This window comes from Lepidochelys kempii, chromosome 4 (genome assembly GCF_965140285.1).
Source record: "Lepidochelys kempii isolate rLepKem1 chromosome 4, rLepKem1.hap1, whole genome shotgun sequence".
Lineage (NCBI taxonomy): Eukaryota > Metazoa > Chordata > Testudines > Cheloniidae > Lepidochelys > Lepidochelys kempii.
The window spans coordinates 114,748,258-114,764,373 of NC_136383.1; the positions used below are offsets into that span (position 1 = coordinate 114,748,258).

The 16,116-nt window shown below is 41.4% G+C and overlaps 1 long non-coding RNA gene across 1 annotated transcript in view; it reads right to left on the reverse strand.

The window, feature by feature from the left end:
• Positions 1 to 16,116, reverse strand: part of LOC140910747 (uncharacterized) — a 54,824-nt gene that overhangs the window by 21,345 nt on the left and 17,363 nt on the right. Inside the window, exon 2 of the long non-coding RNA XR_012158722.1 lies at positions 398 to 449. This is a non-coding gene — a long non-coding RNA (uncharacterized LOC140910747). The remainder of the gene's footprint in view (positions 1 to 397; positions 450 to 16,116) is intronic.

The following is a 16,116-nucleotide window of genomic DNA, read 5'->3' on the forward strand; positions in this document are numbered from 1 at the left end:
GCTATCAGGTTATTTGAGAGAATTTGTTTTTGATGAATCCATGCTGACTGTTAAGTATCACCTTAGTATCTTCCAGATGTACGTAAATTGACTGCTTAATTATTTGCTCTATTATCTTTCTGGGTACAGAAGTTAAGCTGACCGGTCTGTAATTCCCCCGGTTGTCCTTACTTCCCTTTTTATACGTTGGCAGTATATTTGCCCTTTTCCAGTCTTCTGGAATCGCTCCTATCGTCCATGACTTTTCAAAGATAATCGTTAATAGCTCAGATATCTCCTCAGTCAACTCCTTGAGTATTCTAGGATGCATTTCATCAGGCCCTGGTGACTTGAAGACATCTAATTTGTCTAAGTAATTTTTAACTTATTCTTTTCCTATTTTAGCCTCTGATCTTACCTCATTTGAGCTGGCATTCACTATGTTAGATGTCCAATCACCACCAACCTTCCTGGTGAAAATTGAAACAAAGAAGTCATTAATCACCTCTGCCATTTCCACATTTTGTGTTATTATTTTTCCCCCCCTCATTGAGTAACGGGCCTAACCTGTCCTCGGTTTTCCTCTTGCTTCTAAGGTATTTGTAGAATGTTTTTTGTTACCCTTTATGTCTCTAGCTAGTTTGATCTTGTTTTATGCCTTGGCCTTTCTAATTTTCTCCCTACATACTTGTGTTATTTGTTTATATCCATCCTTTGTAATTTGACCTAGTTTCCACTTTGTAGGACTCTTAATTTTTTTTTTTTTAAAGATCACTGGAGATCTCCTGGTTAAGGCAGGGTGGTCTCTTGGCATACTTCCTATCTTTCCTACTCAGTGGGATAGTTTCCTCTTGTGTCCTTAATAATGTCTCTTTGAAAAACTGCCAACTGTCATCAATTGGTTTTCCCCTTAGACTTGCTTCCAAAGGGATCTTACCTACCAACTCCCTGAGTTTGCTAACATCTGCCTTCTTGAAATCCATTGTCTTTATTTTGTTGTTCTCCCTCCTACCGTTCCTTAGGATCATGAACTCATCATTTCATGATCACTATCACCCAAGCTGTCTTCCACTTTGATTCTCAACCAGTTCCTCCCTATTTGTCAAAATCAAATCTAGAACAGCCTCTCCCTTAGTAGCTTTCTCCACCTTCTGAAATAAAAAATGGTCTCCAATACATTCCATGAACTTGTTGGATAATCTGTGCCCTGTTGTGTTATTTTCCCAACAGATGTAGTAGTTGAAGTAGGATGAATAGTTGAAGTCCCCCATCACCACCAAATCCTGTGTTTTGGATGATTTTGTTAGTTGTTTAAAAAAAGCCTCATCCACCTCTTCTTCCTGATTAGCCTCATCCACTTCTTCTTCCGTACTATGACATCACCCTTGTTTTTTACCTCTTTTATCCTTACCCAGAGACTTTCAACAAGTCTGTCTCCTATTTCCATCTCAACCTCAGCCCAAGTGTATATATATTTTTAATATATCAGGCAACACTTCCTCCCTTTTTCCCTGTCTGTCCTTCCTGAGCAAGCTGTATCCTTCTATATTTCAGTCATGTGTATTATCCCACCAAGTCTCTGTGATGCCAACTATGTCATAGTTGTGTTTATTTACTAGCATTTTGAATTCTTCCTGCTTACTCCCCATTCTTCTCACATTAGTATATAGACATCTAAGATACTAATTTGATTACCCCGCCACCCCCAAGTTCTGTCTTGTGGTTCATCCTCACAAAAACAATTTATGTATTACAACAATATTCTGGTGATCCAAAAAAGAGGCTGCATCCTCAGTAAGAGGACAGACAAACATTAAAAAAGAAACATCATTCCATGACAGTTTAGATAATTTCTCTAATACTGTTAAGTTTCAGTGACAATCTTTTATATTTATAATACAACTTTGATCATTTGTAATGATGACTGGGATATCGACAGCAGATGACTCAGTGTTGTAAATTACCTCAGTAAGTGACAAATCATGAGTTTAATGTCACATCACAAATTTACTTTATTTTATGCTGACAAGAGTAGTTTTAGCTTTAACTATTAAAATATACATAATATAATAAGGAGGGGATTGTAAATGACTTATAAAAGGTACCAGTAACATAGGATCTCACAGCACTCTGCTTCTAAATCTTCGCTGAAAAGTAACATGAGTTTCAGATTTTTTTTGAAAAAGCATTGGATTTGCAGATAATCAAAGTGAGAAATGGTGAGATACACTATAGTCCTGGTAACAAGTGCTTAAATTTTAAAAAAATTGTTTTTAAGTGTCAAAAACAACTTCAATTATTATCATACATGTATGTGAATCAGAACTATGCGGGCCTATTCTCTGGTGTTAACAAGAATATAATAATTCTAAAGCACTATAGATTAAAAGCTACAAAGTTTGCATTATGCAGATAGACTATCCTCTACATAGTTAAGGTTGCAACCAGGTTCCATGATAAAGCACTGCATAATCTTCCTATAACTTTGGTTTGATAAACTGATTTGGCCTGAAAATTGCAAGATTAAATCTGAATGTGAAAAAGAATATTTCTGAAAAGTTTGCAACAAAAAATTTGCACCACAAGTCATTAAAAACATAACCCTGATTTGATATTTTGACCGAATTTCAATATAGTTAAATCTCCTTGAAATTTTACTGTGAAATTTTTACATACGTTGTAATCAAGCAAATTAACTTTTTTTTTTTTGTGGATCGTAGGGGTCTATCCTGTTCCCGTTACGTTAACTGCAGGGGCTGCTCTACCAATTTTGCAGCCCCAAGCAGTCACCGCCGAATTGCCGCCGCGCCCAGAAGAGTGGCGGAGCTGCCACCAAATTGCTGCCATGGGACACAAACTGCCGCCCCATTTTGAATGCTGCCCCAAGCACCTGCTTGGAAAGCTGGTGCCTGGAGCTGGCCCTGGTTAACTGACTTTGATAGGAACAGAATTGGGACATATACACATATAATGTGTGTGTAAATATGTTGTCCTCTATTGAATGGTTGCACCATTGGCAAAAGGGTCCCTTTATAGCTGACAGCTAAGGGCTCTTCCTTTAGCTCAAGTGATAGAGGCCTACATTTTTGGCTCTACAGGACCAGGATTTCAGTCTTGGTTTTGCAGCTATGTTTTTTTGTGTTGATGAAGAGGATATAGCCTCTCTACAGGTAACAATAGCCCCACTGAAAGGCTAATCTTGCAAAATCTCTAGTGCTGCAGAGGGTAAGACACAGCAAAACAATTAAATTTTCTAAGCATCTATTCCATAACTGTCTTTTTTGTTACATCAGCAAGTGGGATTCTGAGCTGTCTCATTATGGGCCTGATCCAAAGCCCATTGCAGTCTATTTTTCACCTATTCTGTTCCAGCTAGTCAAGTCTGTGATTGATTAGCTGCTTTGTATATGAAGAGCACAAAGCCGCTGGTGTGGGAAGAATCTGATTCTATGTCTATTTTATGTGCAATAGTGCGACACTTGTATTCAGTGCAAGAGGCAAGTGAATATATATGTCCTCATGGATGTGAAGAATGTGAAAGATATCTGTAACAGTTTTGTGACCGTGTGTGTCTCTGTGGTTATGTGTGGCTTGCTAAAGGATAACTAAGGGTTAAGTCAGTTGTATGTAGTTTGGAATGTTTGCATAAACCAATGTAATGACTTTAGATAGCCCAATTACAGGTGCTTAAATGATGTACAATCATCAAGGCCTTTGAAGGTTTGTCTGTCAAAGCTGGATACAACATCCCCTAGCTTGGGAGAGGAGAGGGGCCCTTCAGGTGAGGGACCCTATACAAAGCTCTCTAGAACTGTTAAAAGGGCCCTGATGAAGCCGGGGTACCTAGGATAAGTAGTTAGTCCTCGCTGAAGCAAACAAAAAAAGTAATTTTCTTAAAATGGGTGCTGAGCTGCTCCAGCTTTCATTCCTCCCAGGCTAATATTCTTGTTGCTATAAAGCTCCAGTGTCGCTTAATTCCTCTGGATAATGGTGACCAGACTCACCAATATTTAAACCAAGAGGCCTTCAATGTTAGTCCTTTGTTCAAATAAGTAGAGTAGGACTGGCACCTCATCGCCCTACACACTTTTGAAGATTCCACTGTGGCCATTGCTGTGATTCTGAAAGCAACAAAGCATGCAGCAGCTTCCTGTAGCAAGGGACCTTCTGCACTCCCTCCTGGTTGCCTCCTAGGTTTTAGCTAATAAGTCTCCATGAAAGCCACCATCTATTGAGCTTTCTATATGCCACCTATAGCAGAACACTTCAAAATCTTCTTGGGCAGCACCAGCAGGAAGGTATATATTCCCAAACTGTTTCCTTAAGGCTCCAAGTAACAGCTTCCTTCACTTCAGTCTGGTCTGATAGCCCAAATGATTGAGTTTCTTAATTCTCAGTTTCCAACTATTATAGTACAGAACTTTCCAGAACCTTCTCGATCTTGTAACATTATCTTTAATGGGATTTTAATTAAAGAAATGTAATTTCAGAAGAAGATAGTATTTAATAGCTGCTCTTTTTTCCCTCTTTTGGAGCACAAAGCTACCTTTTTTCTAGAAGGGGAAATGTTGGCTCCATTAGCAGGCAGGAAGGATGGTCTTGTACTTAAAATTCTAATCTAAGACTCCACCGATCTGATTTCCGTTCCCAGCTGTGCTGCAGACTTCCTGTCTGATGGTGGGGAAGCCAATTAATCTTTCTGTGCCTCAGTTCTCCATATTTTTTTAAAGGATATAATAATTCCATAACTCACGTTGTGTTTTGAAGATAAATTCATTAACACCTGTCAGGCACTCAGACGCTACTGTGATGGGGCCACAAAACCTCCGTAGACAGATCAGCCCATGCTCCCTAACCACATAATGTATTGGTTAGAGCCGTGAACTGGTGGACAGAGCTCAGTTCTTTCCTCAGCACTCTCACTGACTTGCATTGTGATCTTGTGCAAAATTACTTAAACTCTGTCTCCGATTTCTACATTTGTAAAATGGGGGTTGTACCTTACATCAGAAAAGTTGCCATGAGGTTTAGTTAATATTTGTGAATGGAGCTGAGATATCAATATATTACAACATGCTATAGAATCAGTAGACTAGTTCATCCCCTAATAACTCAAAGTTTAACTAAATTTGAGAGAATTACGTACAAGATGATATGTTAGGTTGGAGTAGGTATAACTTAGCCTCATGAATTCCTGCATTCAGAGTGGCTGTGATCATGAATAACTTCCCAATAAACGTGCAAATAATTTCTTCAGGATTGGTAGATGTTTACATTTAAATGCCTAATGTGGCGTAGCATACATCATTACTTTCTGTATCTGCTAAGGGCCTGATCAAAAGTCTATTGAAGTCAATGGGAATCTTTCCATTGACTTCAGTGAGTTTTGGATCAGGCCCTAAATGTTAATGAAGCAACAGTTTTTGTAGCATACCTGATGAAGAGTAGGGAAGACCAGCTGACAAACCTTTCTGAGATGATTGGGCACTGCTACTTACCGTATCAAGTAGGTCATTTCAAAACCAGCTATTCTAGTTTAAATGAAGCAACTCATAGTCAAGCACTCAAGACTATTCTTCTACCTGAAATATTCATATGTCTACCCACGTTGACTTTTTGACCACTCAGGGTTTGTTAAAATAGAACAATTATGTCTGTTTCTCTTCTTAATACTAATACAAATACTTAAATGGGGATGGTATCTCACTTGCCTGTAGCAATTAAAGGCTAAAAACAAAGTGTCTGCAGGAAACTCTTGATTCCTTCCCCCTCTCGCCCCAAACATTCATAAATCTCAGACTGTCAGCCCCCAGTTAAAGTAAAACCTCTGACAAGAGTTATCTTTTGTTTTAATTTTAAAAGGCTGGGCAGAAATGCAAAAAGAAATTGTGTCTTAAGGCCTATAGATAAATTATAAATCAGATTGCAATATCAACCTAAAAATGCTCTTTTGTAGACCTAAAAAAATGGAAAAAGGGTAAAAAACTGTAGTTTGAATGGTCATGCACTGTAATTCACAAAGGCTATGTCTAGACTAGCATTTGCCAGTAAAACTTTTGTCAGTCAGGAGTCTGAAAAAATCACACCCCTGACCGACATAAGTTTCACCAACAAAAGTGCAGGGATGGTCAGCGCTATGTTGATGGGAGACGCTCCAGTAATTGGGGTGGCTTAATTATGCTGACAGAAGAACTGTCTCTCACTGGCATAAAAGGGAGAGCTTACAGTGGTGCAGCTGCCATGGTACAGCTGTGCCACTGTAAGGACTGTGGTATAGACATAGCGTAAGGGCTTGTCTACACTACTGGCTGCATCGACGGGCAGCGATCAATCCAGCGGAAGTCAATTTATCGTGTCTAGTATAGTCTACTTTGGTACAACCTCTAGTGTCCAATAGCTTCCCTCCCTCCCCAGCCCACTGGCTCGAGGTCCAGGGTAGCCAGAAGGATCCCATGTGTAATATGGGGAGTGGGCTAACTTTCCATATCTTTGCTTCCAAAGCCTGTTGGTGTGCAATTTTTAACAATTTCCCCAATTAAAAGGTCTGGCCTTGCTATACTAGAAACATACTGCGTCCATTTGTACTGCTAAGTATCAAACAGTAATCTTTTTCTTTGCTTTAGCAAGTGTATCCAAAACTTAGTGTTTCCTGATATTACCCAAAACATTGACAAGACAAAACATAGAACACAAAACACAATTTCTATTATGACAGTAGATTCATGGTATTTTGGGTTGCTTTTCAGCTGGTATCAGCTTTTCCTGATTTTCTGAAAGACAAAAAGAACATGTTTCTACCCCTTTGTTCCACTACCAATTTAGCAAGGAGGGTGGGCTTCTCAACTGGCCCCCACCACTCCTGGTCCCTTTTCTTAAACATTTATTTCAAAATTGTGAAATCACCACAATATCACTCAAAAAATACTACACTGTCCTAACTCCTGTATCCTTCAGAGTTTGATTTAACAGAGCAAGATCTGTTTAAAATTAAGATCTTATGTTTGCCTGTGCCAGTGTCGGGGCTTACAAGTTTCTTTGTTCACCCTGTTGCCCGTGCCAGTGCGGGACTTATGATTTTAACACACTCTGGGCCAGAGGGAGAAATGCTAAGTCCTCCTCTGTATTGCTTGGGCTTCTATTACCAAGGGGTCATACACCAAATATAAAAACCCTTCCCAGGGCCAGAGCGAGAAACCCCTAAGTTCTAAGTTCTCTTATGCTCGGTCTTGCTATGGCTGAGGGTGTATGCACCTATAGTTTTCCCCGACAGATGGGTCGGAGCAAGGACTCTAGTCCTCCCTTTATTGCCCACACTTCTACGACCGGGGGTATACCCACCTCCAATTATTCCCCCCAGCAGTCCGGGGTGGAGAGAGAGGTGCTAAACCTCTCCCCTTTTTCTCAGCCCTGCTACGACCGAGAGTGTGAATACCTTTTAATCACAAAAATTCTCAATTGATAAGATACCAATAGTGAATACAATATTAACCACAACTGGTTCCCTCTTTACTGCCCGGTATCTCTATGACCAGGAGTGTGCACACCTGAATGATCGATCACCTTTAAGTATATGGTGTACCTTTTTAGCAGTATTGTCAATAATTACAGCACATATTCTTCCCCCTTTCGCAATTCTCCACCAAAAATGTTACGCTATACAAAGCACACAGGAACTTTTATAAGAGAGAAGGCAAATACGCCATATTTATTGAAAATACAACAGTTAGCATATGCTTTTCAGTCACACACACATACACATCATGCACACAGTCCTGGCAGTTGATGTTTTTATAGTTACCAGTCTATTGTAGCTCGAGTCAATCTAATGGCCAGTTAGTTTGAACACGAGTGAGGCGCTGGGCTCTGTTGGTCGCGATCCGATGCTCTGAGGTTTTGGCAGAACTGAACCCAAAGTTTCATGGCAAAACACCCCAGCTTTATACTTGTAAATTCCCATTTGAGTCCATGCATTTTGCAATGTCATCCTGTAATCATTAGTCCTTTAGTGGGGTAAACTTGGGGTTTTCCGCTGTTATCATTTGATGGTTATTGTTGGGTTTCCCATCGTTATCTCCTATTTGTTGTCTTGCCTTCGGGGATGGTTGCATTTAGCCGTATGGAGTGGAAATCTATCAACTGCATGAAAAAACTTGTACAGATACAGACAGACATAATCTTCCTTTCCAAATGCAAACAGATGGACATCGGACCAAAAGGACTGAAGGTAAAAAATCCATTACAATCTACATACCACACAGACTATGCTGACAGCTTGTGCCACACGCTCTCAAAGAAACTGCAGAACCACCTGATCAACATCCTCTACAGCAAACAGGGAAAGATAAAGAATGAGCTCTCAAAAATGGATACTCTCATAAAAAAACAACCTTCCACACAAACTTCCTCGTGGCTGGCATTACTAGAACTAGACAAGCCATTTACAACACACACTTTGCTTCTCTACAAAAGAAAAAGGACACTAAACTTTCTAAACTACTACATGCTACAAGGGGCCACAGCAATGGTTCCCTCAACCCACCCAGCAATATTGTTAACCTATCCAACTATACTCTTAGACCAGCAGAAGCACCTGTCCTATCTCGGGGCCTCTCCTTCTGCCCCTCCACCCCCACGAACATGATACAGTTCTGTGGTGACCTAGAATCCTATTTTCGACGTCTCCGACTCAAGGAATATTTCCAACACACCTCTGAACAACATACTAATCCACAGAGACCTCCCTACCAATACTACAAAAAGAAGGATTCTAGGTAGACTCCTCCTGGAGGTCAAGACAGCAGACTGGACTTCTACATAGAGTGCTTCCGCCGACGTGCACGAGCTGAAATTGTGGAAAAGCAGCATCACTTGCCCCACAACCTCAGCCGTGCAGAACACAATGCCATCCACAGCCTCAGAAACAACTCTGACATCATAATCAAAAAGGCTGACAAAGGAGATGTTGTCATCATGAATAGGTCGGAATATGAACAAGAGGCTGCTCGGCAGCTCTCCAACACCACTTTCTACAAGCCATTACCCTCTGATCCCACTGAGAGTTACCAAAAGAAACTACAGCATTTGCTCAAGAAACTCCCTGAAAAAGCACAAGATCAAATCCGCACAGACACACCCCTGGAACCCCGACCTGGGATATTCTATCTACTACCCAAGATCCATAAACCTGGAAATCCTGGGCGCCCCATCATCTCAGGCATTGGCACCCTGACAGCAGGATTGTCTGGCTATGTAAACTCCCTCCTCAGGCCCTACGCTACCAGCACTCCCAGCTACCTTTGAGACACCACTGACTTCCTGAGGAAACTACAATCCATCGGTGATCTTCCTGATGATACCATCCTGGCCACTATGGATGTGGAAACCCTCTACACCAACATTCCACACAAAGATGGACTACAAGCCATCAAGAACACTATCCCCGATAATGTCACGCCTAACCTGGTGGCTGAACTTTGTGACTTTATCCTTACCGATAGCTATTCTACATTTGGGGACAATGTATACCTTCAAATCAGCGGCACTGCTATGGGTACCCGCATGGCCCCACAGTATGCCAACATTTTTATGGCTGACTTAGAACAATGCTTCCTCAGCTCTCGTCCCCCAACGCCCCTATTCTGCTTGCGCTATATTGATGACATCTTCATCATCTGGACCCATGGAAAAGAAGCTATTGAGGAATTCCACCATGATTTCAACAATTTCCATCCCACCATCAACCTCAGCCTGCTCCAGTCCACACAAGAGATCCACTTCCTGGACACTACAGTGCTAATAAACGATGGTCACATAAACACCACCCTATACCGGAAACCTACCGACCGCTATTCCTACCTACATGCCTCCAGCTTTCACCCTGACACACCACATGATCCATTGTCTACAGCCAAGCTCTGCGATACAACCGCATTTGCTCCAACCCCGCAGACAGAGACAAACACCTACAAGATCTCTCTCAAGCATTCTTACAACTACAATACCCACCTGCGGAAGTGAAGAAACAGATTGATAGAGCCAGAAGAGTTCCCAGAAGTCACCTACTACAGGACAGGCCTAACAAAGAAAATAACAGAACGCCACTAGCCGTCACCTTCAGCCCCCAACTAAAACCCCTCCAACGCATTATCAAGGATCTACAACCTATCCTGAAGGATGACCCAACACTCTCACAAATCTTGGGAGACAGGCCAGTCCTTGCCTACAGACAGCCCCCCAACATGAAGTGAATACTCACCAGCAACCACATACCACACAACAGAACCACTAACCCAGGAACCTATCCTTGCAACAAAGCCTGTTGCCAACTGTGCCCACATATCTATTCAGGGGACACCATCACAGGGCCTAATAACATCAGCCACACTATCAGAGGCTCATTCACCTGCACATCTACCAATGTGATATATGCCATCATGTGCCAGCAATGCCCCTCTGCCATGTACATTGGTCAAACTGGACAGTCTCTACGTAAAAGAATAAATGGACACAAATCAGATGTCAAGAATTATAACATTCATAAACCAGTCAGAGAACACTTCAATCTCTCTGGTCACGCGATTACAGACATGAAAGTTGCGATATTACAACAGAAAAACTTCAAAACCAGACTCCAGCGAGAGACTGCTGAATTGGAATTCATTTGCAAATTGGATACAATTAACTTAGGCTTGAATAGAGACTGGGAGTGGCTAAGTCATTATGCAAGGTAATCTATTTCCCCTTGTTTTTTCCTAACCCCCCCACGCCTCCCACAAACGTTCTTGTTAAACCCTGGATTTGTGCTGGAAATGGCCCACCTTGATTATCATACACATTGTAAGGAGAGTGATCACTTTACATAATGACAGGTTTCAGAGTAACAGCCCTGTTAGTCTGTATTCGCAAAAAGAAAAGGAGTTACTTGTGGCACCTTAGAGACTAACCAAATTATTTGAGCTTAAGCTTTCGTGAGCTACAGCTCACTTCATCGGATGCATACATAAGCTATTACCAGCAGGAGGGTGGAGAGAAAACCTTTTGTAGTGATAAACACCCATTTTTTCATGATGTGTGTGTACAAAAACAAACATCTTCTGTATTTTCCACAGTATGCATCCGATGAAGTGAGCTGTAGCTCACAAAAGCTTATGCTCAAATAAATTGGTTAGTCTCTAAGGTGCCACAAGTACTCCTTTTCTTTTTGTGAATACAGACTAACATGGCTGTTACTCTGAAACCTCTGAGGCCATCAATGCTGCTAACATGTTTAGCATCGGATACAATGGATGTTTTCTGATTGTCTCCTGGTGTTTCCAAGTCTCTCACTTTTTCTTGACCATCTGGATATTTGCGATGGTTTTCACCCATCTCAGACAGTCATTCCTTTCTGTTATTCAAAAAGGGTGGCTGGCAGAATTAATTCAAAGTTTACATCAATTTTTATAGTACAATTATAAAATCCTGTCCCTAAGAGTCATGTGGAGTAATACCTTATTTTATGAGCAGTCCTATTTAAGTTGACTGATTTCAGTGAGGGTTGTCTCAAACTCTTATTTCACAAACAGTCCCTTAAACTTAGTGTCTTTATAAACCTGAGCTATTCCAAATAACCTGCCTGGATGAGCAAATTTATCATCCCTTATAACTATTATTGTTACAGGATGCAAATTTTCCAAATTATTCTTCTCTGTTCTGGAGATATTTCCTGAATTGGGAGACTTTAGTTTATCTTTGGAAAATACACAGACCATATCTACCTTCAGAAAACAAGCAGCTTTTATGAAAGAAGGTCCCTGTGGGGAAAAAAAAAAGATGGCAAACCCAGGGTTTGCCAGTCACTCAAAGATTTCAGTTGTAAACACAAGCATTTTCAACTTGACACACTACACCAGTTGTCATGCTCCATTACCATTAAAGTTGTGTAATTTTAAATTAGCACAGAATTGTCAGATGCACAGACTATGTTAACACAGTATAGACCTGTTACAAAATTCAGCCTTTTCGGAAATTGTGACTTGTAATTTTTATTTCTAAAATCATAAAGCAACTATGTCTGCTAGAATCCTTTATGCTGCTTTTGAGGGTTATTGAGGAGGCAGTGATAAAATCACATTCATCAAGGTTAAAATACTTTTATTTTTTATCAGTCCATGATTTTTAGTATCTACCGAAGTTATGAATTTAAGCTCTCAGGCCCATCTTTTGAAAGTGATGTGAAGGTTTCCTTTGAGCATGAGGAATGATAGGTCAGATATAGAGATGGCTTTATGAAAAATGTTCACCCACAGGTTCATAGGGTATTTTTGTCTTTTATCATTTTCCTGTGTGAGTTCATGGACTGAACAGACACTGGATTTATGGCTTATTACAACAATCTGTAACCCACTAACAATCCCCCTCTCTGACTCCCCCTCCCCCTTTCCTCCCTGTGATGTTAAGAAGCCACTTCACCTTGAATGGTGCCTTGAAATATGTTAATTACTTATGCTAAACAATGTGTTCAAATCTTGCACTGTATTTAGCAGTAACACTTTGAGTTATCTTCCCCAGATCTGAAGATCTCTGGGCATGGTTACACTAGAGAATTTACAGCCGCAAAGCTTTCCTGCGGACATAGCTCTGTCCACACCGGCAATTATGTCAGTGTAACTTACATTGCTCAGTGGGGTGATTTTTAATAACCCCACTGAACAACGTAAATTATGCCGACCTAAGCTGTAATGTAGATATAGACATAAAAACAAACACACACACACGAACAGCAAAAGTTTTACCAACAAAAAGCACTGATGTGAACAGCGCTTTGTCAGCAGGAGCGCTCTCCTGCTGACAAAGCCGCTGCCACTCGTGGGGGGGTGGAAGTTTTTTTATCAGTAGAAGAGCTCTCTCCTTCCAACAAACAGTAGCTACACTGTGTGCCTTCTCGAGGCACGGCTGTAGCAGCACAGCCGTGTCACTAAAAACCTCATAGTGTAGCCATAGCCTAAGCCTCTGTATAAGCTTGAAAGCTTGGTTCTCGCAGCAGCATAAATTGGTCCAATAAAAGCTATTCCCTCTCCCACCTTGTCTGTGAAGTAACAGAAGAGGTCCAAAAGACTAAATGCTAATACTGACAAGCTGTAAAAAATGTGACGTTCACATTTGACGTTCACGTTTGGTGCTGACATGTGAATTTGTGAAGGAAAAATGAATTACTTTCTGAATATGTTGAATTCATAAGGAAACACACTCTGGTGCACTGGAGTCTCTTTCTATAAAGCAAATGTATCTGACCTTGGGGGAATTATCCCCAGTGCAAGGGAAAATCCTCCAGTGGCTTAGACTTTCCAAAGAGGCTCTTATGTCACCTCTTTCACTAATGCCAATATGGCAGATGGGGCAATCCCTGGTTGTGATTTTGATTCTGCAGGGCTGAGAGTGGCCAGCATGAGTTAGAGCGGCCATCAGGTCAGACATTGTTCTTTATTTGTTAATCTCATGTATTTAAAAAAATAAAAGAATCATATTCTCAAAAAGAGAAGGGGGACAGAAGCTGGAACAGGAACCAGTGTGTAAAAAAACAAAAACAAAAAATAGTAAAATAGGAAGTGAAGCTAGGGCTGCTGCACCAAAAATATTGAACTAGAAGCCTTTGCAGAGGGTCTCGCTCTCCTCTATAAGGAACCCTCGGACATACCAATGCACTATGAGGAAAGGCAACTGGCAAATTCAAAGGAAATCGAACATGTCACATTTTGCCCCAAGCCTGTTTAAAGCAGTGCCTTTCTAGCTCTAGCTGAAGCAAGTCAATAAGGGCCTCTGAAGGACATGTCACATCCCATGTTCTTTCACAGGATGCCTGTGATCTCTCTTGCATGACTATTTTTCTTGACAGCTTATTCCATGCTATAATTCTTTGCATTTAAGTAGGGTCTTTCATGTGGTGATCTCACATACAGTCCTTTACAAGAGGTGTGTATCTCTATTATATAGTTAGTGTCATGAACAGAACCCGTGTTTCCTGACCCCCTGTCCACTGCTTTCATCACTAGACTAAACTACATTTTTGGAATACATGTGCATTATTTAAGTCTCTTATTACCAGTTACTAAACCTAGATTTACTTGAATCTCAAGGATCTGCAGTTTTCCCACTTACTAGTGGCTGTAGTCAGAAATTCTGGGTATATAAAGTGAACCTCACCTCTTTGCCAAGCAAAGGTGCATGGCCTATGCACAACTTAAGCCTCTGAAACAGGTGAAGTGAGATTTTAAAAGGTACATAGGCCTTTTGCTGTCTCTCTGCACAGGGTGAATTTTACCCTTAGAAGATGACTGTATGATGAGGTATAATTCATTTTACAGTATAATTTAACAAGGCATCTCAGAGGTACATGCATTTGGAAAGGCATTATTGGAATAAACATCGAGCTCCTAAAATACATCTATACAGGAAGGAAAAAAAAGTGGCATTGAGTCTCAGCCTCGGTCAATGGGCTCATGCTACAGGGCTAAAAATAACAAGGCAGATGTTCAGACTTGGGCTAGAGCCTGGGCTCTGAGACCCTCCCACATGCCAGGTTTCAGAGTCCAAGCTGGAATGTCTACATGGCTATTTTTAGCCTATAGCATGAGCCCTGGGAGCACCAACTCAGATGACATGGGCTCTGAGATTCACTACCATGGGGTTCTTTTGTCATGTAGACATGCCCCTAGACACATGTCAGGGTTCCTTCCTCACTCTGAACTCTAGGGTACAGATATGGGGAACCCACATGAAAGACCCCTAAACTTATTTCTACCAGCTTAGGTTAAAACTTCCCCAAGGCACAAAGTCTTTGCCCTTGGATTAGGTAAATGCTGCCACCACCAAGTGATTTAACAAACAATCAGGGAAAGGACCACTTGGAGTTCCTATTTCCCCAAAATATCCCCCCAAGCCCTTACACCCCCGTTCCTGGGGAGGCTTGAGAATAAACAAGATGAGCATAAACCAGCCTTGGATTTTTAAGACCCAAAAAACCCAATCAGTCTTAAAAAACAGAACTTTATTAGAAGAACAAAAAAAGATAAGAACAACTCCGTAAGATCAGAATGGAAGATAATCTTACAGGCAGTCAGATTCAAAACATAGAGAATCCCTCTAGGCAAAACCTTAAGTTACAAAAAGACACAAAAATAGGAATACACATTTCCTCCAGCACAGCGAATTTCACAAGCCAAAACAAAGAAAACCTAGCGCATTTTCTAACTAGATTACTTACTAACTTTACAGGAGTTGGAGAGATTGCATCTTTGACCTGTTCCCGGCAAAGGTATATTACAGACAGACAAAAGCCTTTTCCCCCTGCTCCAGATTTGAAGGTATCATGTCCCCTCATTGGTCATTTTGGGTCAGGTGCCAGCCAGGTTACCTGAGCTGCTTAACCCTTTACAGGTAAAAGGACTTTACCTCTGGCCAGGAGGGATTTTATAGCTCTGTATACAGAAAGGTGATTACCCTTCCCTTTATATTTATGACAACACATTTCATGTGATTGAGCTAACTCTCTTAAAAAAAGTATTTTCTGAAACTAGCAGACAAACTCAATGAAGCTATTTTATTCGTTGTTTGAATTTTCAGACAAAATAATCTGAATTAAAGATATTTAAATTACAACGAAGATCCTGTTATGATACTGTTCCTTCTGTAATCTTTTTGCAGTGACGAAAGTGAAGACATTACCACTAGAGCAGGGATCGGCAACCTTTGGCACACAGCCCGCCAGGGTAAGCCCCTGGGCCGGTCTGGTTACCTGCCGAGTCCGCAGGTTCGGCCAATCACAGCTCCCACTGGCCGCGGTTCACTGCTCTGGGCCAATGGGGGCTGCGGGAAGCGGCACGGGCCGAGGGATGTGCTGGCCGCCGCTTCCCGCAGCCCCCATTGGCCCAGAGCAGTGAACTGCAGCCAGTGGGAGCTGTGATTGGCCAAACCTGCAGATGCGGCAGGTAAACAAACTGGCCGGGCCCACCAGGGGGCTTACCCTGGTGGGCCACATGCCAAAGGTTGCCGATCCCTGATCTAGAGCATATGCTGTGTGCCATAGTTACAATTGCTTCTGGAATTTCTCCTTTTTCAGTGAGATATCATCTAACATACTACAAGCCTGTGTAACAAACT